The following is a 22,608-nucleotide window of genomic DNA, read 5'->3' as shown; positions in this document are numbered from 1 at the left end:
GCAGTATGAACAGTGCAGAGCACTATATGGCACAGCTATGGGGCAGTATGAATGGTGCAGAGCACTATATGGTACAGCTATGGGGCAGTATGAACGGTGCAGAGCACTATATGGTACAGCTATGGGGCAGTATGAACGGTGCAGAGCACTATATGGCACAGCTATGGGGCAGTATGAACGGTGCAGAGCACTATATGGCACAGCTATGGGGCAGTATGAATGGTGCAGAGCACTATATGGCACAGCTATGGGGAAATATGAACGGTGCAGAGCACTATATGGCACAGCTATGGGGAAATAATGAACGGTGCAGAGCACTATATGGCACAGCTATGGGGAAATAATGATCTATTTTTATTTTTGAAATTCACCGGTAGCTGCTGCATTTCCACCCTAGGCTTATACTCGAGTCAATAAGTTTTCCCAGTTTTTTGTGGCAAAATTAGGGGGGTCGGCTTATACTCGGGTCGGCTTATACTCGAGTATATACGGTATATAGAGGAGGAGATGACATACAGCAGGTATATACTATATACAGGGGAGATGACATACAGGTATATACTATATATAGGAGGAGATGACATACAGGTAGGGTTGAGCGACCTTGACCTTTTTAGAGTCGAGCCGTGTTTCGCGAAACCCGACTATCTTAAAAGTCGAGTCGAGTGGAATCGGCCGATTATCGCGAAAAGTCGGGTATCGACCGAAACACGAAACCCAATGCAAGTCAATGGGGGAGCATAGTCGGCAGTGAGTGGAGGCCAGGAAAACACCTACACTGCCCATTTTAATGGCAAAAACATCCATTCTTGTTACAGAAGCTTGTCAATCGTAATTTAGCTTATAATAATTGGAAGGCATTTGAAATTGGGGGTCATTTGGCTAAAGTTGTGGGGGGTAGGGCTGGTTCAAGTAATTAGTGGGCCCAGTAAATCTGGACCACGTCACGGCAGTGGAGCAGGGAGAGGTAAGTATTTCAACTTTGCAAGTGCTGTGATCCTGAGCAAGCAGGGGGGGCCCACTCATTGGCATTGGCACTGGCACAGGGCCCCTCAAAGTACAGCGGTGTGTTTGCACGGTGGGGGCGCCTCCCACCGGCAGCAACACTTTTGCGTACTATGAGGGGCCCTGTGCCAGTGACGTCGCCAACGAGTATTCCTCCCCCCACCTGATGAAGGAATCTGCACCTTCCTCTTTGTCCCCGTGTAAGGTGGTATGGTATGCGGGAAGGGGAACCTGACTTTCAGCAGGGTCACAATCTTGCAGTGTAGCGTGCACGGGGAATGTTGCGTTATGGGTCAATGTACCAGCAGACTTATCTATTACTGGCTGGGCAATGGGCAGGATGAGGAGGAAACACAGATATAGGCCCAAAGAATAAAGTGGGCTAAATGCAGTTCAAAATTGGTAACAGGACTAACCAGGGGGCATTGTTTTGTTCAGTGGAGGACAACTGGAATGAGAGGCTGACACAGAGAGTAGGCCCAAATCTGTAAGTAGTCTAAATGCAGTTCAAAATTGGCAAGAGTAGTAAACAGGCGGCACAGCTTTGTTCACTGTAGGAGAACAGCAAGGAGCGGCAGACACAGATAGAAGGCCCCAACCCAACTAGTAGGCCCACTGCAGTTTTAAAATTCCGATAGGCTGAAAACCAGATAATTGTAGGTCATTTTTTGTAAAGAGGACAGCTGTATTGAGTGGCGCAGCCAGACACTACAAGTAGGCCTTAAACCACAAAGTTGGCTCGACGCTGGTTTAAAAAAGGTTACATGGGTACACGTTCTGCATTCTTGTGCTCAGTGGAGGACAATTGGAAGGAGGGACCGCAGAAAGACTTTGTAGGCGTAAAATTACAAAATAGGCTCTATGCAGCTTCGATTATGTGGCAACCTGGAGAACACCTTGGAGCGGCAGACACCGTCTCTACGACCCAGACCCAACTTGTAGGCCTAATGTAGTGTTGTTTCAACAACTACTTAAGAGGGACATGAAGATTGAAGCAATAGAGAGGAAACCTGGAGAACACCTTGGAGTGGAAGACACCGTCTCTACAACCCAGACCCAACTTGTAGGCCGAATGCAGTGTTGTTTTCAACAACTACTAAAGAAGAGCTTTAAGATTGAAGCAATGGAGAGGAAACCTGGAGAACACCTTGGAGCGGAAGACACCGTCTCTACACCCCATACCCAATTTGTAGGCCTAATGCAGTGTAGTTTTCAACAACTACTAAACGAGAGTCGAAGATCGAAGCAATGGAGAGGAAACCTGGGGAACACCTTGGAGTGGAACACACCGTCTCTACACCACATACCCAATTTGTAGGCCTAATGCAGTGTAGTTTTCAACAACTACTAAACGAGAGTAGGAAGATCGAAACAATGTGGATGAAACCTGGGGAACACCTTGGAGTGTAACACACCGTCTCTCTACACCCCATACCCAATTTGTAGGCCTAATGCAGTGTAGTTTTCAACAACTACTAAACGAGAGTAGGAAGATCGAAGCAATGTGGACGAAACCTGGGGAACACCTTGGAGTGTAACACACGGTCTCTCTACACCCCATACCCAGTTTGTAGGCCTAATGCAGTGTAGTTTTCAACAACTACTAAACGAAAGTAGGAAGATCGAAGCAATGTGGACGAAACCTGGGGAACACCTTGGAGTGTAACACACCGTCTCTCTACACCCGTACCCAATTTGTAGGCCTAATGCAGTGTAGTTTTTTACAACTACTAAACGAGAGTCGGAAGACCCAAGCAATGGAGAGGAAACCTGGGGAACACCTTGGAGTGTAACACACCGTCTCTCTACACCCCATACCCAATTTGTAGGCCTAATGCAGTGTAGTTTTCTACAACTACTAAACGAGAGTCGGAAGATCGAAGCAATGGAGAGGAAACCTGGGGCACACCTTGGGGCGGCAGACACCGTTAGTAGGCCCTACCAAAGTAGTAGCCCCAATGCAGTTTTAAAATTCCTAGAGGCTGAAAACAAGACTATTGACGCTCTGCTTTTTTCAAAGGAGGACAGCTGTATTGAGTGGCGCAGACAGACACAGGTAGTAGGCCTTAAACCAAAAATGTGGCTCACTGCAGTTTAAAAAAGGTTACAGGGGTACACAGGCAGCATTGCTCTGGTCAGTGGAGGACAATTTCAATAGTGGACCGCAGACAGACTTTGTACGCCTACTATTAAAAAAAGGATGCTCTATGCAATTAAAAATAGGTTCCAGGGGTCCACGGGCAGCAGTGGTGTGGTCAGTGGACGAGTATTGGAAGGAGGGACCGCAGACAGGCGTAGTAGGCCTAACATAACAAAATTAGGTTGTAGGCACTTTAAAATTGGTTCCAGGGGTACACGTGCAGCAGTGGTGTGGTCAGCGGAGGACAATTTGAATTAAGGACTGCAGACAGACTTTGTAGGCTGTCCCCTGTGGACCATGCATCCAACACATTAACCCAGTGCGCCGTAATGGACACGTAACTTTTTGTGGACATGCCTACTGGTCCATGCGTCTCTTGTCATGTGCACCTTTCTACTGTTTGATTGCCTGAGTGCTATGACAATGCAGACTTTTTCATGCCGGTGGAGGGCTGGGATGGCTTTTCTCGCAAAAGAAATGTCGACTGGGTAGCTTGAACCGTGGTACATCGTAGTTCATTTGGGCTTTCTAAATATAAAACAAAGAAAAAAAGGAGGCTCCATGCACTTTCAGCTGGGTTCCAGGGGTACACGGCCAGCATTGGTCTGGTCAGTGGAGAACTATTGGAAGGAGGGACCGCAGACAGGCTTCGAAGGCCTAACATAATAAATTAGGGCTGTGGGCACTTTTACATTGGTTCCAGGGATACACGGGCAGCAGTAGACTGGTCAGTGGAGGCCTAGTGGAAGGAGGGACCGCAGACAGGCTTTGAAGGCCTAACATAATAAATTAGGGCTGTGGGCACTTTTACATTGGTTCCAGGGATACACGGGCAGCAGTAGACTGGTCAGTGGAGGCCTAGTGGAAGGAGGGACCGCAGACAGGCTTCGAAGGCCTAACATAATAAATTAGGGCTGTGGGCACTTTAACATTGGTTCCAGGGATACACGGGGAGCAGTAGACTGGTCAGTGGAGGCCTAGTGGAATGAGGGACCGCAGACAGGCTTCGAAGGCCTAACATAATAAATTAGGGCTGTAGGCACTTTAAAATTGGTTCCAGGGGAACTCGGGCAGCAGTAGACAGGTCAGTGGAGGCCTAGTGGAAGGAGGGACCACAGACAGGCTTCGAAGGCCTAACATAATAAAATTTGGCTGTAGGCACTTTAAAATTGGTTCCAGGGGAACACGGGCAGCAGTAGACAGGTCAGTGGAGGCCTAGTGGAAGGAGGGACCGCAGACAGGCTTCGAAGGCCTAACATAATAAATTAGGGCTGTAGGCATTTTAACATTGGTTCCAGGGGTACACGGGCAGCAGTAGACTGGTCAGTGGAGGCCTAGTGGAAGGAGGGACCGCAGACAGGCTTCAAAGGCCTAACATAATAAATTAGGGCTGTAGGCACTTTAAAATTGGTTCCAGGGGAACACGGGCAGCAGTAGACAGGTCAGTGGAGGCCTAGTGGAAGGAGGGACCGCAGACAGGCTTCGATGGCCTAACATAATAAATTAGGGCTGTAGGCATTTTTTTTTTTTTAACCATAAAATTTTTATTTTATTAAACATTTTAGAACAAAACAGGGTCTTACAAGCATTTAGTTTCTGTATAGAATGCATGAACAGTAAACGATATAAACAATATAGACGATATAAGGCCATCAATGACCTTAATTCTACAAAGACGTAAATGACAAAGACAAGACAATAAGGGGTAGAGGGAAAGGAGGAAAGAGAGAGGGGGGAAAAAAAAAAAAAAAAAAAGGGAAAAACCTCAGTTAAATCGATTAATCAAATCCGAACTCAGTCGCACTACAGGTCGGATCCCGCTGCATAATAATCCCACGGGGACCATATAGCCTGGAAGCGCACCACCGAGTCATTTAGTAAGGCTGTAAGGTGTTCCATCCTTCTGACATCCATGATCCGTCCAAGGAGGATCTGAAGCGAAGGGGGACTCGGCTGTCTCCAAAGACGCGCAATCAGGCATCTGGCCGCCGTAAGGATATGTTGCAATAATCTATTGGAAAGTTTGCCCATACCCGGCGCCCCGTGACCCAGGAGAAGCACTAGCGGGTTTAGTTCTATGTCTGCATGCAATACCTTATCTATGAGGGACTTAACCTGACCCCAAAAGGGCACAATTTTTGAGCATGACCAAAATATGTGGACAAGAGACCCAGTGCTTCCCCCACATCTCCAACAGGAGGGAGGGATAGAGGGATTCAGTCCATGCAGAAACTCTGGAGTGTGATACCAGTGCATTAGTATCTTATAGATATTTTCTCTATAGAGAGTACACACTGATGATTTTGCGGCATTCCTCCAAATGACAGACCACTCTCGGGGAGAAATACGCCGCTCCAAGGCGGCCTCCCACTTGCGCATATATAGAAAAGATTCACCAGACCCATCCTGTGGATCCGATAAAATGTTGTAAATTTCTGAAATCAGACCCCTGGTGTTCACACCTCTCCTGCAAATTTTCTCGAAATCCGTGGGGATAGAAGCTCCCGCTTTACCATATAGGGAGTTAGCAAAATCTCTAATTTGTAGGTATTGAAAGAATTCCCTGTTGGAAATCGAGAAATGTTGCTTAAGATAATCAAAGGAGTGAATCTCCATGGTCTCCCCGTCTATAATGTCCGCAAATCTAAATAGGCCTGCTTTAATCCAAGGGTGAACCATAGGAGATTCTAAACTGCCTGGGAGCTGTGGATGATAGATGAAGGACACTAGGGGGGAGCAAGGTGACATGAGGGCGAATCTCCGTGTGCAGGTGTTCCAAATGTCACGAGTGGACTGCATGGGGCCTAGAAGGGGTGGAAAGGACTTACATTGTGCTGGCGACCATAAAAGAGAGTTAGGGTGTATTGGGGCAAGCCATAATTTCTCTATTTCATTCCACCTGCTGTAGGCCCATAGGGACGTCCAGCAGGGGATTCTCCTCAGGTGTGTAGCCCAGTAGTATTTAAGAATATTTGGCACAGAAAGCCCTCCCCTGGTCTTATGAGCTGTGAGAACCTCCTTAGCCACTCTATGGCGCTTTTGTTGCCATATGAACCTAATAATAGCCGCCTGAAGGGACTTCAGTTCCGAGACCGGAACTCCAACTGGGAGGGTCTCAAAGGCGTAGATCAATCTGGATAAAAGACTCATTTTTACCGCCGCTATCCGACCCATCCACGAGAGAGGAAGTGATTGCCATTTAGTTAGGCGGGCTTTTGATTCTTTAAAGAGGGAGGGGAAATTTAGTTTGTAGAGGGTCTCGTATGAGGACGTAATATTCACCCCCAAATATTTCACAGCATCCTGTTTCCACCTGAATTTAAAATTCAGGCGTAAATGGTCCCATACCTCAGGGGGGATGTTCAGCGGCATAGCCTCCATTTTGCTGGAATTGATTTTATATCCAGATAGGTCCCCGTATCTCCTCAAAGCCCTCATGAGGTTCGGAAGGGACACGTGGAGATTAGTAAGCGTCAATAGAACATCATCCGCAAATAGTGCGATCTTAAAAGATTTACTCCCAACCATCACCCCAGAGATATTGGGGTCCCGTCGTATGGACGCTGCCAGGGGCTCTATGCAAAGGGCAAACAGAAGAGGCGACAAAGGGCACCCCTGCCTGGTGCCATTCGATATAGTGAATGGTTTAGATGTACAGAGAGGAAGTTTTATGGCCGCTGTAGGGTGGTTATATAGGGATCTCAGCGCGGACAAAAATCCCCTAGAAATGCCAAAGACCCGCATCGTACTAAAAAGGAATGGCCAGGAGACGCGATCGAAAGCCTTCTCGGCGTCGAGGCTCAGTACTAATGTTTGCAATTTCTTTCGGTTCGAGATGTCCACCAAGTCGACAACCCTCCAAGTGTTATCACCCCCCTGACGGCATGGAATAAAGCCCACTTGGTCTTTATGAATAATCGAGGGTAGCCATTTATTAAGTCTGGAGGCCAGCAGCTTGGTGAACACCTTCAAATCCGAATTCAAAAGGGCTATTGGCCTATAGTTTGCACAGTCCAAGGGGTCCCTAGGCGGCTTTGGAAGGAGGATGAGGTGGGAATGTAGCATTGTGGATGGGATTGGGTCGCCTTGCAAGAAGGAGTTAAATACCGAGGTCATGTGAGGAAGAAGTGTTTTGGCGAATGTCTTATAGTAAAAATACGTCAGACCATCAGGGCCAGGTGATTTTCCCATGGGTAGGGACTCCAAAACCTCCTCTACCTCTTCGGGGGATACTGCGCTATTTAAAGATTCAATCGCCTCAATAGGTAGTGAGGGGAGATCTAAGGTAGCAAGATAGTCTCCAATAGCCCCTGAACCCTGGGAACCATCAGCCGATGGGGGACCGAGATTGTACAGTTTTTTGTAGAAATTATAAAAAATGTCAGCTATGGCATCAGGGTGATAGTGCGTCACCCCTGCAGCGTCCCGTAAGGCCTGAGGACATGAAGCCGTGGAGCGTTCCTTCAGCTGGCGTGCCAGGAGGGTATGTGCCTTATTGCCCCTTTCATAGAATTACTGTCTAGAGAAAGTTAGCAGCTTCTCCGCCCCCGCCACCACCAGATCTTTTAATTTTTCCCTTAGTCTGACCACCGCTTTCAAAGCGGCCAGAGAGGGAGATTCAGCGAGTTTCCTCTCATGAAGCTTTAATTGAGAAGTCAAATGTGCCCTCTGGACCCCTGCGGATCTCTTGGCCCTGGCGCCCTCCCTAATACAATGGCCCCTCATCACCGCCTTATGTGCTTCCCACAGAACTCCCAGGGAGGAGACCGAGCCCGTATTGAGCTGGAAGAATTCCTCCAGTTGCTTATGCAGTGAGGCCCTAACTTCCGGGTCCTTGAGTAGAGATTCATTTAAGCGCCAGTGGCCAAATCTAGGTCGTGAGTGGGTTCCCTCAAGTTCCATGATCACAGGAGCATGATCTGACCAAGTAATGGAGCCCAGTTCCACCCCCCCCCAGCCTCTTAAGAATAGCAGAGTTTACAAAGAAGTAATCGATCCTGGTATGGGTCCGGTGTGGGTGCGAAAAGAAGGTGAAGGCCCTCTCTCCAGGGTGTGCCACCCTCCATGCGTCAAAGAGAGCCTCAGATCTTATAATCCTCCGGAAGCCCAAAGACAGCTTCTTTACAGAGTCAGAGGGCGGCAACCCCCCGAGAGAGAGCCTGTCAAATGTTTCAGAGAATGGAAGATTGAAATCCCCACCCACTATCGTTGCCGCGCAGGGAAGCCCCCCCACTAGTGAGAATACCCCCCTCAAAAAGCGAATCTGTCCCTCATTCGGGGCATAAATGTTAGCGAGAATATGAGGAGAGCCCCCCACCTGTGCCTCTAGGATCACGTAATGTCCTTAAGGGTCAGAGTGATTTCCAGTGACTTGTATGGGGCAGTTTTTTGCAATCAGGATTGCAACCCCCCCTTTTTTAGAATTCGTGCTTGCTAGGTAATGTTGGGGAAATAAGTGGGCGGCAAACTTAAATGAGCCTGTAGAGTCAAAGTGGGTCTCTTGGATAAAGGCCACATCTGCCCTAGTGGAGCGCAGCTCCTGTAACAGCAATTTCCTCTTGCGGGGAGAATTAAGACCCCGCATGTTAATAGATACAATACGTGTCATCTTAGTTGTATTGAGTGGAATGTAGTGCAGGTGTCGGGACCGTTACCTTTGAAGGTGTAAGTTAACATAGAGGTTATCTCAGCGCGGCTGGTCCACCAGATGAAGGCTGTCAAGGATCGAACCGAGGGTGAAAACGAAATTTGGATGGTTGGGTAGGATAAAAACAGCAGGGAAAAGGGAAGACATAGACACTCAGTTAGTAAATTACATATCCAAAAAGTGAAAGAACATAGAAGAACAATTGAGAACAATACCGGGGTTTAATCCGGAGAGGGATCCCCTGAGGAAACCCACTCTTGGCTCGGAGGGCCAGAGTGGTAGAAATAGTAGGTCTCAATATCAATCCCAGGGAAGCCCTAGGATAGGTGGAAGTCTCCGAATCCGAGAGAGCCAGTCCATCACCAGCCAGCCGCCCCTCCAACGTGAAGAAAGGGGCAACTGAGAAGCAACCGAAGTGGCCCTGGTGGAGCCCCCGCCACCCGCCTTCCCGGGTGACCTGCTTCAATTGTTTCAGTAAATGATGCGGCTCCAGACACACAGGGGTAGCACTGTATCCATCCCTCGGCGGAGTTTGGATGTCCCATTTCCAGCGTCGCAGGCCAAAAAGCAGAGGGGCCAATCAGAAAGGGGGACTTAGGGAAAAAGAGAGTACGCGGCCCGTTCTAAACAAGCCTAAACTAAGAGTCAAGTAAACGGGCACGGGGGGAAGACGGGGGGAAGACGGGGCGCAGCCACCCCTCCCCCCACCTCCCCCACGCGCCCCGCGCCTTCCTCTCCCCATCTTGGTCCACACCGGCGGAGGGGGAGCCCCAGGGACATGCAGGACCCATGGCGGAATGTCAACCGCTGGGATCTCTAGGGTTGTACAGAAGGATGTCACATCAGCAGGGGTGCGCAGAGACGCAGACTTTCCATCCTTCCTGGCTGTCAGGGCAAATGGGAACCCCCATCTATATTTAATTTGGTGTTCCTGGAGTATTAACAACAGGGGCCTGAGGTGTCTCCGCTTCTGCAGGGTAATACGGGAGAGATCTGGAAAGAGCTGAACCTCTGTTCCCCGAAATGAGGGGATCTGGTTCCGGGTCCTGGCTTTGGACATGATCAATTCTTTAGTAGTAAAGCCGTGAACACAGCATATAATATCTCGGGGTTGAGTAGACATGTTCTTAGGCTGTAGCGCCCTATGTGCTCTGTCCAACTTAGTTATATTGGTTGAAGGTGCACCCAGAATGTTATTAAAGATGTCCTGCAGGATCAGATCAGGAGATTCAGAGTCCTCTACCTCAGGCACTCCTCTCACACGAATGTTGCATCTGCGTCCTCTATTGTCCAAATCCTCTAAGTGGGACTGCATTTCCTCCATCACTTTTTGTTGTGAGGACACTAGCTGGTGAATTTCTGTCATGTGTTTTCTTGTGGAGTCATGTTCCTCTTCCATGGCTTCTATCCTCCCATTTAAGTGTTGTAAATCTTGTCTTACATTGGCTATTTCTGCCCTGCATATGTCTTTGACCTCACTGATAAGGATCTTAAAGTCCTCTTTAGATGGTAGGGATGCCAGAATAGACTGCCAGTCTTGGGAGGGAGAGGGAGGCCCCCTGAAGCTGCCAACAGGCTGTGAGTTAGGAGGATAGTTAACTGAAGAATGTGGATGATGAGAGGAGTAGTGTCCCTGATGGGGTTGGATATAGGCAGTGTCCTGTGTAATATTCCGTCCATGGGCCTCCTGATGTGAAGAGGAGCTGTTTGTTTGTGTGAGCTGATAAGACGGGTGTAGGAAGGGGGGCCCCACATCCCCCCTCACCTCGTGGCTGCTGTCAGCAGCGGTGCTGGTCTGGTCTCCATGAAGTTCAGCTCCTTCTGTGCACGGCTCTTCCCCCGATGTAGAGGGGGAGATCTCCTCCTCCTCCCCGCAGCCATCTGCCTCCTGAATGCTGTCCTGATGCAGAGTGTCACGCCGGGAAACCCCCTCCTCACCGACCTGCCTCTGTAAAGATGGTGCCTGAGTATCTCCCTGGACCTGTTCAAGGCCCAGGAAGGTGTCCAGAGCTGTCCGCTGCGCTGGCTGGTCCACCGCTGGTTGCTGTGTGTTTCTAGGTTTCCTGGGCCCCATGCTGACTGTGGAACCCGGTGATGCAGGGTGATATTATGCTATTTATAGCTGGAAGATGGCAGGAGCTCCCTCACCACACGTCTGCTCAGCTCGGCATCCGGACATGCCCCCCCCGGCTGTAGGCATTTTAACATTGGTTCCAAGGGGGACACGGGCAGCAGTAGACAGGTCAGTGGAGGCCTAGTGGAAGGAGGGACCGCAGACAGGCTTCGAAGGCCTAACATAATAAATTAGGGCTGTAGGCATTTTAACATTGGTTCCAGGGGTACACGGGCAGCAGTAGACAGGTCAGTGGAGGCCTAGTGGAAGGAGGGACCGCAGACAGGTTTCGAAGGCCTAACATAATAAATTAGGGCTGTAGGCATTTTACCATTGGTTCCAGGGGTACACGGGCAGCAGTAGACAGGTCAGTGGAGGCCTAGTGGAAGGAGGGACCGCAGACAGGCTTCGAAGGCCTAACATAATAAAATTTGGCTGTAGGCACTTTAAAATTGGTTCCAGGGGAACACGGGCAGCAGTAGACAGGTCAGTGGAGGCCTAGTGGAAGGAGGGACCGCAGACAGGCTTCGAAGGCCTAACATAATAAATTAGGGCTGTAGGCATTTTAACATTGGTTCCAGGGGTACACGGGCAGCAGTAGACAGGTCAGTGGAGGCCTAGTGGAAGGAGGGACCGCAGACAGGCTTCGAAGGCCTAACATAATAAAATTTGGCTGTAGGCACTTTAAAATTGGTTCCAGGGGAACACGGGCAGCAGTAGACAGGTCAGTGGAGGCCTAGTGGAAGGAGGGACCGCAGACAGGCTTCAAAGGCCTAACATAATAAAATTTGGCTGTAGGCACTTTAAAATTGGTTCCAGGGGAACACGGGCAGCAGTAGACAGGTCAGTGGAGGCCTAGTGGAAGGAGGGACCGCAGACAGGCTTCGAAGGCCTAACATAATAAATTAGGGCTGTAGGCATTTTAACATTGGTTCCAGGGCTACACGGGCAGCAGTAGACAGGTCAGTGGAGGCCTAGTGGAAGGAGGGACCGCAGACAGGCTTCAAAGGCCTAACATAATAAAATTTGGCTGTAGGCACTTTAAAATTGGTTCCAGGGGAACACGGGCAGCAGTAGACAGGTCAGTGGAGGCCTAGTGGAAGGAGGGACCGCAGACAGGCTTCGAAGGCCTAACATAATAAATTAGGGCTGTAGGCATTTTAACATTGGTTCCAGGGCTACACGGGCAGCAGTAGACAGGTCAGTGGAGGCCTAGTGGAAGGAGGGACCGCAGACAGGCTTCGAAGGCCTAACATAATAAAATTTGGCTGTAGGCACTTTAAAATTGGTTCCAGGGGAACACGGGCAGCAGTAGACAGGTCAGTGGAGGCCTAGTGGAAGGAGGGACCGCAGACAGGCTTCGAAGGCCTAACATAATAAATTAGGGCTGTAGGCATTTTAACATTGGTTCCAGGGGTACACGGGCAGCAGTAGACAGGTCAGTGGAGGCCTAGTGGAAGGAGGGACCGCAGACAGGCTTCGAAGGCCTAACATAACAAATTAGGGCTGTAGGCATTTTAACATTGGTTCCAGGGGTACACGGGCAGCAGTAGACAGGTCAGTGGAGGCCTAGTGGAAGGAAGGACCGCAGACAGGCTTCGAAGGCCTAACATAATAAAATTTGGCTGTAGGCACTTTAAAATTGGTTCCAGGGGAACACGGGCAGCAGTAGACAGGTCAGTGGAGGCCTAGTGGAAGGAGGGACCGCAGACAGGCTTTGAAGGCCTAACATAATAAAATTTGGCTGTAAGCACTTTAAAATTGGTTCCAGGGGAACACGGGCAGCAGTAGACAGGTCAGTGGAGGCCTAGTGGAAGGAGGGACCGCAGACAGGCTTCGAAGGCCTAACATAAATTAGGGCTGTAGGCACTTTTAATTCTCTTGCAGGGGTACACAGGCAGTGGGCACCATTGGTGTTGTCAGCGGCGGCCGATTGTAATGAGTGTCTGCCAGTTAGTAGTCCCAAAAAATAAATACATGTTAATGTCTCGCATTACAACAAAAAGAAAAACCAAAAGGGTGCAATCATTAGGTACAGGGGTGGGCTCCTCTGCGTAGTTTCAGACCTAGTAATTTGGCACAAAGTATTTACTTGGGTAAATATAGGACACTGCCCCTGACTATGTTAAGTACCATCATACATGTCAACACAATGGTATTGTCAGTGGCAGGAATTTACGGATGTCAGCACATAGACTAAACATAGGTGGAACTGTGAGAGATAATTGTGCAAGTGGTAGAGCAATGTTTGAGCTGGGGGTGGGGGAACTCTCTTGTGGCCGGCGGTACATGCCCAGGGCCCCTCATGTTACAACAGTGTGTCTGACGTTGGGTGCGCACCACCACCGCCAGAGACACTTTATTGTACTATGAGGGACCCAGTGGCAGTGCCGTAGACCAAAAGCGGGCACACCCACCTCTTCAGACAAACAGCACTCTCACGGGTGCTTGCGCCAAGTGGCGATACCACGGCCCCGTGTGGGGAGTTTGGCCATTTAGGGAGGTGTAAACATGTCGTATGCTGGACAATCAGCTGCTGCAAATTACGAGATTGGTAAAGTCATTCAGAGTAGTCCACAGGCAATACCTTTTCATAGGAAAGCTAGGTGTCGGCCGGGCAAGGTGGGGCAAAAGAATTCGAAATCCAGTTGTGGTTCATTTTAATGAAGGTTAGATCATCAACATTTTGGGTGGCCAGACGAGTCCTTTTTTCGGTTAATATTGAACCTGCAGCACTGAATACTCTTTCTGATAGGACACTAGCTGCCGGGCAAGCAAGCTCCTGCAATGCATATTCTGCCAATTCTGGCCAGGTGTCTAATTTGGATGCCCAGTAATCAAATGGGAATGACGGTTGAGGTAGAACATCGATAAGTGATGAAAAATAGTTAGTAACCATACTGGACAAATGTTGTCTCCTGTCACTTTGAATTGATGCAGCAGTACCTGTCCTGTCTGCGGTCATAGCAAAATCACTCCACAACCTGGTCAGAAAACCCCTCTGTCCAACGCCACTTCGGATTTCTGCACCTCTAACACTTCTGTTCTGCTGCCCCCTGCTGCTCGTCTGAGAACGATCACGGGCGCTGTGTGCTGGGAATGCCTGAAGCAAACGGTCAACAAGAGTTGATTGTTTGGTTGCTAATATTAGTTCCAAGTTCTCATGTGGCATAATATTTTGCAATTTGCCTTTATAGCGAGGATCAAGGAGGCAGGCCAACCAGTAATCGTCATCGTTCATCATTTTAGTAATGCGTGTGTCCCTTTTGAGGATACGTAAGGCATAATCCGCCATGTGGGCCAAACTTCCAGTTGTCAAATCTGCGGTTGTGCTTGGTTGAAGGGCAGTTTCAGGTAAATCTACCTCACTTGTGTCCCTCAAAAAACCAGAACCCGGCCTTGCCACGCCACCAATTTCCAGTGGCCCCAGAAAAGCTTCCTCATTAAAAATATACTCATCCCCATCATCCTCCTCGTCCTCCTCCTCTTCGCCCGCTACCTCGTCCTGTACACTGCCCTGACCAGACAATGGCTGACTGTTATCAAGGCTTTCCTCTTCCTCTGCTGCAGACGCCTGATTTTTTATGTGCGTCAAACTTTGCATCAGCAGACTCATTAGGGGGATGCTCATGCTTATTATGGCGTTGTCTGCACTAACCAGCCGTGTGCATTCCTCAAAACACTGAAGGACTTGACACATGTCTTGTATCTTCGACCACTGCACACCTGACAACTCCATGTCTGCCATCCTACTACCTGCCCGTGTATGCGTATCCTCCCACAAAAACATAACAGCCCGCCTCTGTTCGCACAGTCTCTGAAGCATGTGCAGTGTTGAGTTCCACCTTGTTGCAACGTCTATGATTAGGCGATGCTGGGGAAGGTTCAAAGACCGCTGATAGGTCTGCATACGGCTGGAGTGTACGGGCGAACGGCGGATATGTGAGCAAAGTCCGCGCACTTTGAGGAGCAGGTCGGATAACCCCGGATAAGTTTTCAGGAAGCACTGCACCACCAGGTTTAAGGTGTGAGCCAGGCAAGGAATGTGTTTCAGTTGGGAAAGGGAGATGGCAGCCATGAAATTCCTTCCGTTATCACTCACTACCTTGCCTGCCTCAAGATCTACAGTGCCCAGCCACGACTGCGTTTCTTTCTGCAAGAACTCGGACAGAACTTCCGCGGTGTGTCTGTTGTCGCCCAAACACTTCATAGCCAATACAGCCTGCTGACGCTTGCCAGTAGCTGCCCCATAATGGGACAACTGGTGTGCAACAGTGGCAGCTGCGGATGGAGTGGTTGGGCGACTGCGATCTGTGGACGAGCTCTCGCTTCTGCAGGAGGACGAGGAGGAGGAGGAGGGGTTGCGAACGCCTACAGCCAACTGTTTCCTAGACCGTGAGCTAGGCAGAACTGTCCCGAAATTGCTGTCCCCTGTGGACCCTGCATCCACCACATTCACCCAGTGTGCCGTGATGGACACGTAACGTCCCTGGCCATGCCTACTGGTCCATGCATCTGTTGTCAGGTGCACCTTTGTACTCACAGATTGCCTGAGTGCATGGACGATGCGCTCTTTAACATGCTGGTGGAGGGCTGGGATGGCTTTTCTCGAAAAGAAGTGTCGACTGGGTAGCTCGTAGCGTGGTACAGCGTAGTCCATCAGGGCTTTGAAAGCTTCACTTTCAACTAACCGGTAGGGCATCATCTCTAACGAGATTAGTCTAGCTATGTGGGGCGTTCAAACCCTGTGTACGCGGATGCGAGGATAAGTACTTCCTTTTTCTAACCAGAGTCTCATGTAGGGTGAGCTGGACTGGAGAGCTGGAGATCGTGGAACTAGCGGGTGTGCCGGTGGACACGGCAGACTGAGAGACGGTTGGAGACGGTATTGTTTCCGCCTGTGCCCTAGATGCAGTGTTTCCTACTACGAAACTGGTGATTCCCTGACCCTGACTGCTTTGGCCTGGCAAAGAAACCTGCACAGATACTGCAGGTGGTGCGGAAAATGGTGGCCTTACAGTGACGGCAGGGATGTAGCGTTGGTGAGTAGCTTCATTGGCCGAGGGTGCTACAACCTTAAGGGACGTTTGGTAGTTAGTCCAGGCTTGCAAATGCATGGTGGTTAAATGTCTATGCATGCAACTTGTATTCAGACTTTTCAGATTCTGACCTCTGCTTAAGGTAGTTGAACATTTTTGACAGATGACTTTGTGCGGATCAATTGGATGTTGTTTAAAAAAATGCCAGACTGCACTCTTTCGAGCCTCGGATCCCTTTTCAGGCATTGCAGACTGAGCTTTAAGCGGATGGACACGCTGTCCTCCAACAGTTTTTGGCTTTGCCACGCGTTTTGTCCCATCTACGGGCCCGGCAGATGGAACCTGTTGCGATGTTGATGCCTGCTGCGGCCCCTCCTCCTCCGCTTCAGAACTACTGCCGCCTGCACCCTGTTCCCCCAATGGCTGCCAATCGGGGTCAACAACTGGGTCATCTATAACCTCCTCTTCTAGCTCGTGCGCAACTTCGTCTGTGTCACCGTGTAAGTCGGTGGTAGAGCGTTCGTGACGGGGCAACATAGTCTCATCAGGGTCTGATTCTGGATCAGTACCCTGCGAGGGCAATGTTGTGGTCTGAGTCAAAGGACCAGCATAGTAGTCTGGCTGTGGCTGTGCATCAGTGCACTCCATGTCAGATTCAACTTGTAATGGGCATGGCCTGTTAACTGCTTCACTTTCTAAGCCAGGGACGGTATGTGTAAAGAGCTCCATGGAGTAACCCGTTGTGTCGCCTGCTGCATCCTTCTCTGTTGTTGTTTTTGCTGAAGAGGACAAGGAAGCGACTTGTCCCTGACCGTGAACATCCACTAACGACGCGCTGCTTTTACATTTACCAGTTTCAAAAGAGGAGGCAAAAGAGCTAGAGGCTGAGTCAGCAAGGTAAGCCAAAACTTGCTCTTGCTGCTCCTGCTTTAAAAGCGGTTTTCCTACTGGCTTAGTGATAGAAAGCAGAGGGTGGTTATAAATGGTATAGTCTCTAACTGGGTCGCTGTGACCAGTGGGGTACCGCAGGGGTCAGTATTGGGACCTGTTCTCTTCAACATATTCATTAATGATCTGGTAGAAGGTTTACACAGTAAAATATCGATATTTGCAGATGATACAAAACTATGTAAAGCAGTTAATACAAGAGAAGATAGTATTCTGCTACAGATGGATCTGGATAAGTTGAAAACTTGGGCTGAAAGGTGGCAGATGAGGTTTAACAATGATAAATGTAAGGTTATACACATGGGAAGAAGGAATCAATATCACCATTACACACTGAATGGGAAACCACTGGGTAAATCTGACAGGGAGAAGGACTTGGGGATCCTAGTTAATGATAAACTTACCTGGAGCAGCCAGTGCCAGGCAGCAGCTGCCAAGGCAAACAGGAACATGGGGTGCATTAAAAGAGCTCTGGATACACATGATGAGAGCATTATACTGCCTCTGTACAAATCCCTAGTTAGACCGCACATGGAGTACTGTGTCCAGTTTTGGGCACCGGTGCTCATGAAGGATATAATGGAACTAGAGAGAGTACAAAGGAGGGCAACAAAATTAATAAAGGGGATGGGAGAACTACAATACCCAGATAGATTAGCGAAATTAGGATTATTTAGTCTGGAAAAAAGACGACTGAGGGGCGATCTAATAACCATGTATAAGTAAATAAGGGGACAATACAAATATCTCGCTGAGGATCTGTTTATACCAAGGAAGGTGACGGGCACAAGGGGGCATTCTTTGCGTCTGGAGGAGAGAAGGTTTTTCCACCAACATAGAAGAGGATTCTTTACTGTTAGGGCAGTGAGAATCTGGAATTGCTTGCCTGAGGAGGTGGTGATGGCGAACTCAGTCGAGGGGTTCAAGAGAGGCCTGGATGTCTTCCTGGAGCAGAACAATATTGTATCATACAATTATTAGGTTCTGTAGAAGGACGTAGATCTGGGGATTTATTATGATGGAATATAGGCTGAACTGGATGGACAAATGTCTTTTTTCGGCCGTTACTAACTATGTTACTATGTTACTCCCAGAAAAGGGAGCGTTCGAGGCCTTCTGTAGCCAGACGACGAACCTGGCTCCACAGCTCCAGACTTAGGTGCAATATTTTTTTTCCCACGACCACCTGGTGCTCCACTACCACTACCATCATTACCAGCTGACAATGAACGCCCACGGCCACAACCTCTTCCACCAGACTTCCTCATTGTTTTAAAAACGTAACCAAAGTAACGGTATTTGTTGCTGTCAAACAACTTACACGGTGAGCTATAACTTCAGTATGATTTAGATATCCCTTTACAGGTGGGTGAGACCGCAAGGAAAATCAGGCACAATGTTACACACTCTGTTTTCGGTGGCACCAAATGAGAGAGATGCCACACACGCAGGACTGTCACTCAAGCAGAAATGTCAATATTGATCTCCCACTTTTTTTTTTTTCTTTTCAGGGAGAATTTAGAAACCAAATAAAAAAAAAAAAAGGCTTTCTATGGCCCACTATTTGAGAGAGAGAGATGGCACACCCAGGAGTCAGGAGTGGCACACAAGCAGAAAGGGCAATATTAATCTCCCACTGATTTCTTTTTGATTTTTTCAGGGAGAATTTAGAAACCCAATAAAAAAAAAAATAGGCTTTCTATGGCCCACTATTTGAGAGAGAGAGATGGCACACCCAGGAGTCAAGACTGGCACACAAGCAGAAAGGGCAATATTAATCTCCCACTGTTTTTTTTTTATTTTTTCAGGGAGACTTTAGAAACAAAATAAAATAAAATGATTTTTTCAGGAAGAATTTAGAAACCAAATAAAATAAAATGATTTTTTCAGGGAGAATTTAGAAACCAAATAAAAAAAAAATAGGCTTTCTATGGCCCACTATTTGAGAGAGAGAGATGGCACACCCAGGAGTCAGGAGTGGCACACAAGCAGAAAGGGCAATATTAATCTCCCACTGATTTCTTTTTGATTTTTTCAGGGAGAATTTAGAAACCTAATAAAAAAAATAGGCTTTCTATGGCCCACTATTTGAAAGAGAGAGATGGCACACCCAGGAGTCAAGACTGGCACACAAGCAGAAAAGGCAATATTAATCTCCCACTGTTTTTTTTTTTTTTTTTCAGGGAGACTTTAGAAACCCAATAAAAAAAAATAGGCTTTCTATGGCCCACTATTTGAGAGAGAGAGATGGCACACCCAGGAGTCAAGACTGGCACACAAGCAGAAAGGGCAATATTAATCTCCCACTGTTTTTTTTTATTTTTTCAGGGAGACTTTAGAAACCCAATAAAAAAAAAATAGGCTTTCTATGGCCCACTATTTGAGAGAGAGAGATGGCACACCCAGGAGTTAAGACTGGCACACAAGCAGAAAGGGCAATATTAATCTCCCACTGTTTTTTTTTTATTTTTTCAGGGAGACTTTAGAAACCAAATAAAATAAAATGATTTTTTCAGGAAGAATTTAGAAACCAAATAAAATAAAATGATTTTTTCAGGGAGAATTTAGAAACCAAATAAAAAAAAAAAATAGGCTTTCTATGGCCCACTATTTGAGAGAGAGATGGCACACCCAGGAGTCAGGAGTGGCACACAAGCAGAAAGGGCAATATTAATCTCCCACTGATTTCTTTTTGATTTTTTCAGGGAGAATTTAGAAACCCAATAAAAAAAAAATAGGCTTTCTATGGCCCACTATTTGAGAGAGAGAGATGGCACACCCAGGAGTCAAGACTGTCACACAAGCAGAAAGGGCAATATTAATCTCCCACTGATTTTTTTTTATTTTTTCAGGGAGACTTGAGAAACAAAATAAAATAAAATGATTTTTTCAGGGAGAATTTAGAAACCAAATAAAAAAAAAATAGGCTTTCTATGGCCCACTATTTGAGAGAGAGAGATGGCACACCCAGGAGTCAGGAGTGGCACACAAGCAGAAAGGGCAATATTAATCTCCCACTGATTTCTTTTTGATTTTTTCAGGGAGAATTTAGAAACCCAATAAAAAAAAAATAGGCTTTCTATGGCCCACTATTTGAGAGAGAGATGGCACACTCAGGACTGGCACAGAAGCCCAACGGCCAATATTAATCTCCCACTGTTTTTTTTTTTATCAGGGAGAATTTATAAACCCCACAAAAAAAAACAGAAAAATGAAAAGGCTTTCTATGGCCCACTATGTGAGAGAGATGGCACACACAGGGATGGCACTCTAGCAGAAATGCCAATCTTAAAGGGACACTGTCACCTGAATTTGGAGGGAACAATCTTCAGCCATGGAGGCGGGGTTTTGGGGTTTTTGATTCACCCTTTCCTTACCCGCTGGCTGCATGCTGGCTGCAATATTGGATTGAAGTTCATTCTCTGTCCTCCATAGTACACGCCTGCGCAAGGCAAGATTGCCATGTGCAGGCATGTACTACGGAGGACAGAGAATGAACTTCAATCCAATATTGCAGCCAGCATGCAGCCAGCGGGTAAGGAAAGGGTGAATCAAAAACCCCAAAACCCCGCCTCTATGGCTGAAGATTGTTCCCTCCAAATCCAGGTGACAGTGTCCCTTTAATCTCCCACAACTTATTTTTTTAGGGAGAATTAAAAAAAAAAAATCAGGAACTGTCCTACAATTACTATCTCCCTGCAGTAATCTCAGCCAGGTATGGCAGGCAGCAATAAGGAGTGGACTGATGCACAAATTAAATAAAAAGTGTGGACAAACAAACAAGATAGCTGTGCAGAAAGGAAGGAACAACAGGATTTGTGCTTTGAAAAAAGCAGTTGGTTTGCACAGCAGCGTACACACAGCAATACAGCTATCAGGGAGCCTTCTAGGGCAGCCCAATGAGCTACAGCGCTGAGGAAAAAAAAATGTAGCTTCCACTGTCCCTGCAAACAAAAGGTGGTGTTGGACAGTGGAAATCGCTACAGCACAAGCGGTTTGGTGGTTAATGGACCCTGCCTAACGCTATCCCTGCTTCTGACGAAGCGGCAGCAACCTCTCCCTAGGCTCAGATCAGCAGCAGTAAGATGGCGGTCGGCGGGAACGCCCCTTTATAGCCCCTGTGACGCCGCAGACAGCAAACCAATCACTGCAATGCCCTTCTCTAAGATGGTGGGGACCAGGACCTATGTCATCACGCTGCCCCCACTCTGCGTCCACCTTCATTGGCTGAGAAATGGCGCTTTTCGCGTCATTGAAACGCGACTTTGGCGCGAAAGTCGCGTACCGCATGGCCGACCCCACACAGGGGTCGGGTCGGGTTTCATGAAACCCGACTTTGCCAAAAGTCGGCGACTTTTAAAAATGAACGATCCGTTTCGCTCAACCCTACATACAGGTATATAGTATATACTGAAGAGATACAGTACAGTACTATATATACAGGAGGAGATGATACATAGGTATATACAATATACAGGAGGAGATGACATACAGCAGGTATATACTATTTACAGGGGAGATGACATACAGGTATATACTATATACAGGAGATGATGACATACAGGTGTATACTATATATAAGGGAGATGACAAACATGTATATACTGAGGGGAAAATGAGAGGTGTGAGGTGAAAATGAGAGGTGTGAGATGAAAATGAAAAGGTGTGAGCGCAAAATGAGAGGAGTGAGGGAAAATAGTGGAGTGATTGGAAAATGACAGATGTGAGGACGAAATGACAAGTGTTAGGGGGGAATGAGAGGAGTGAGGGGGGAACGAGAGGAGTGAGGGGGAAAATGAGAGGTGTAAGGGAGAAAATGAGAGATGAGAGGCGTGATGGGAAAATAAGAGAAGTGAGGTGCTATAACTTACCACAGATATTTACTATGCCCAGGCAACCCCGGGCTCTTCAGCTAATATATATATATATATATATTTCAGTCTCAAGCAAAGCCCAACCTGTGGCTGGTATGCAGAGGTGTACCAAGATGACCGTGATGAGGCCTTTAGCCAACCTCTACCTGAAATATCGGCTCCCCATAATCTTATCGCGAGAGAAGGACAGTGAGCACCTGGACATGCTCCACCAGGATTTCACAACTTTAAAACCACTCTCCGGGCTTGCAACACATGTCCGATCACTAAAAGCGTGAAAAATACCTAATGTAAATATTGTCCCCAGAGATAATTCAGTATTAGAGGAATTCATTCCTATAAAGCTGCTAATTGCTCTGCTGCCCTCATCCCTTTTATTAACTATAAAGCAGTGTACAAGCTGTCCGCCGAACCCCCGCTCTTTTTCATATTGGAGGTAGGGTCGCTCAGTGCTCCCGTTTTTTTTTTTTTTTTTGTAATCTCCAGCTTCTCCTGCATCTGGGTAACAATACGATTTGTGCTGATTTACTAAGCAGGCAATGCCGGGCGCGGATGTAAGCTGATTATTGACTTTTGGCCTTACTGCGGGTTGAAAAATTAATCTCTAATCTTCCATTTATTCAACTGGAATAATGGTAAATAAATTCTACAAATTGTTAATAATCGAGGCGTTTATCATCTGCTCTCCGTAGCCGCGCGGGTATGAAAAGTACGGGTCCGATGTAGAAAATATACACAAATATAAAGGAGTAATGTGCTGCAACTCTGAATCTGTGATAGTATGCACTATATAAGTGGTGCACATCCTTTTTTGGACCAATGGTCATACTGAACCAATTCAG

At 47.7% G+C, this 22,608-nt stretch overlaps 1 protein-coding gene across 1 annotated transcript in view; it reads left to right on the top strand.

Moving 5' to 3' along the window:
• CCDC187 (coiled-coil domain containing 187) overlaps positions 1-22,608 on the top strand; it is a 135,048-nt gene that overhangs the window by 74,870 nt on the left and 37,570 nt on the right. The window lies entirely within an intron of this gene.

The sequence above is a fragment of the Ranitomeya imitator genome, chromosome 2, assembly GCF_032444005.1.
Source record: "Ranitomeya imitator isolate aRanImi1 chromosome 2, aRanImi1.pri, whole genome shotgun sequence".
Lineage (NCBI taxonomy): Eukaryota > Metazoa > Chordata > Amphibia > Anura > Dendrobatidae > Ranitomeya > Ranitomeya imitator.
The sequence above is the reverse complement of the archived record's forward strand: the minus strand, read 5'-3'. Positions and strand labels throughout refer to the sequence as shown.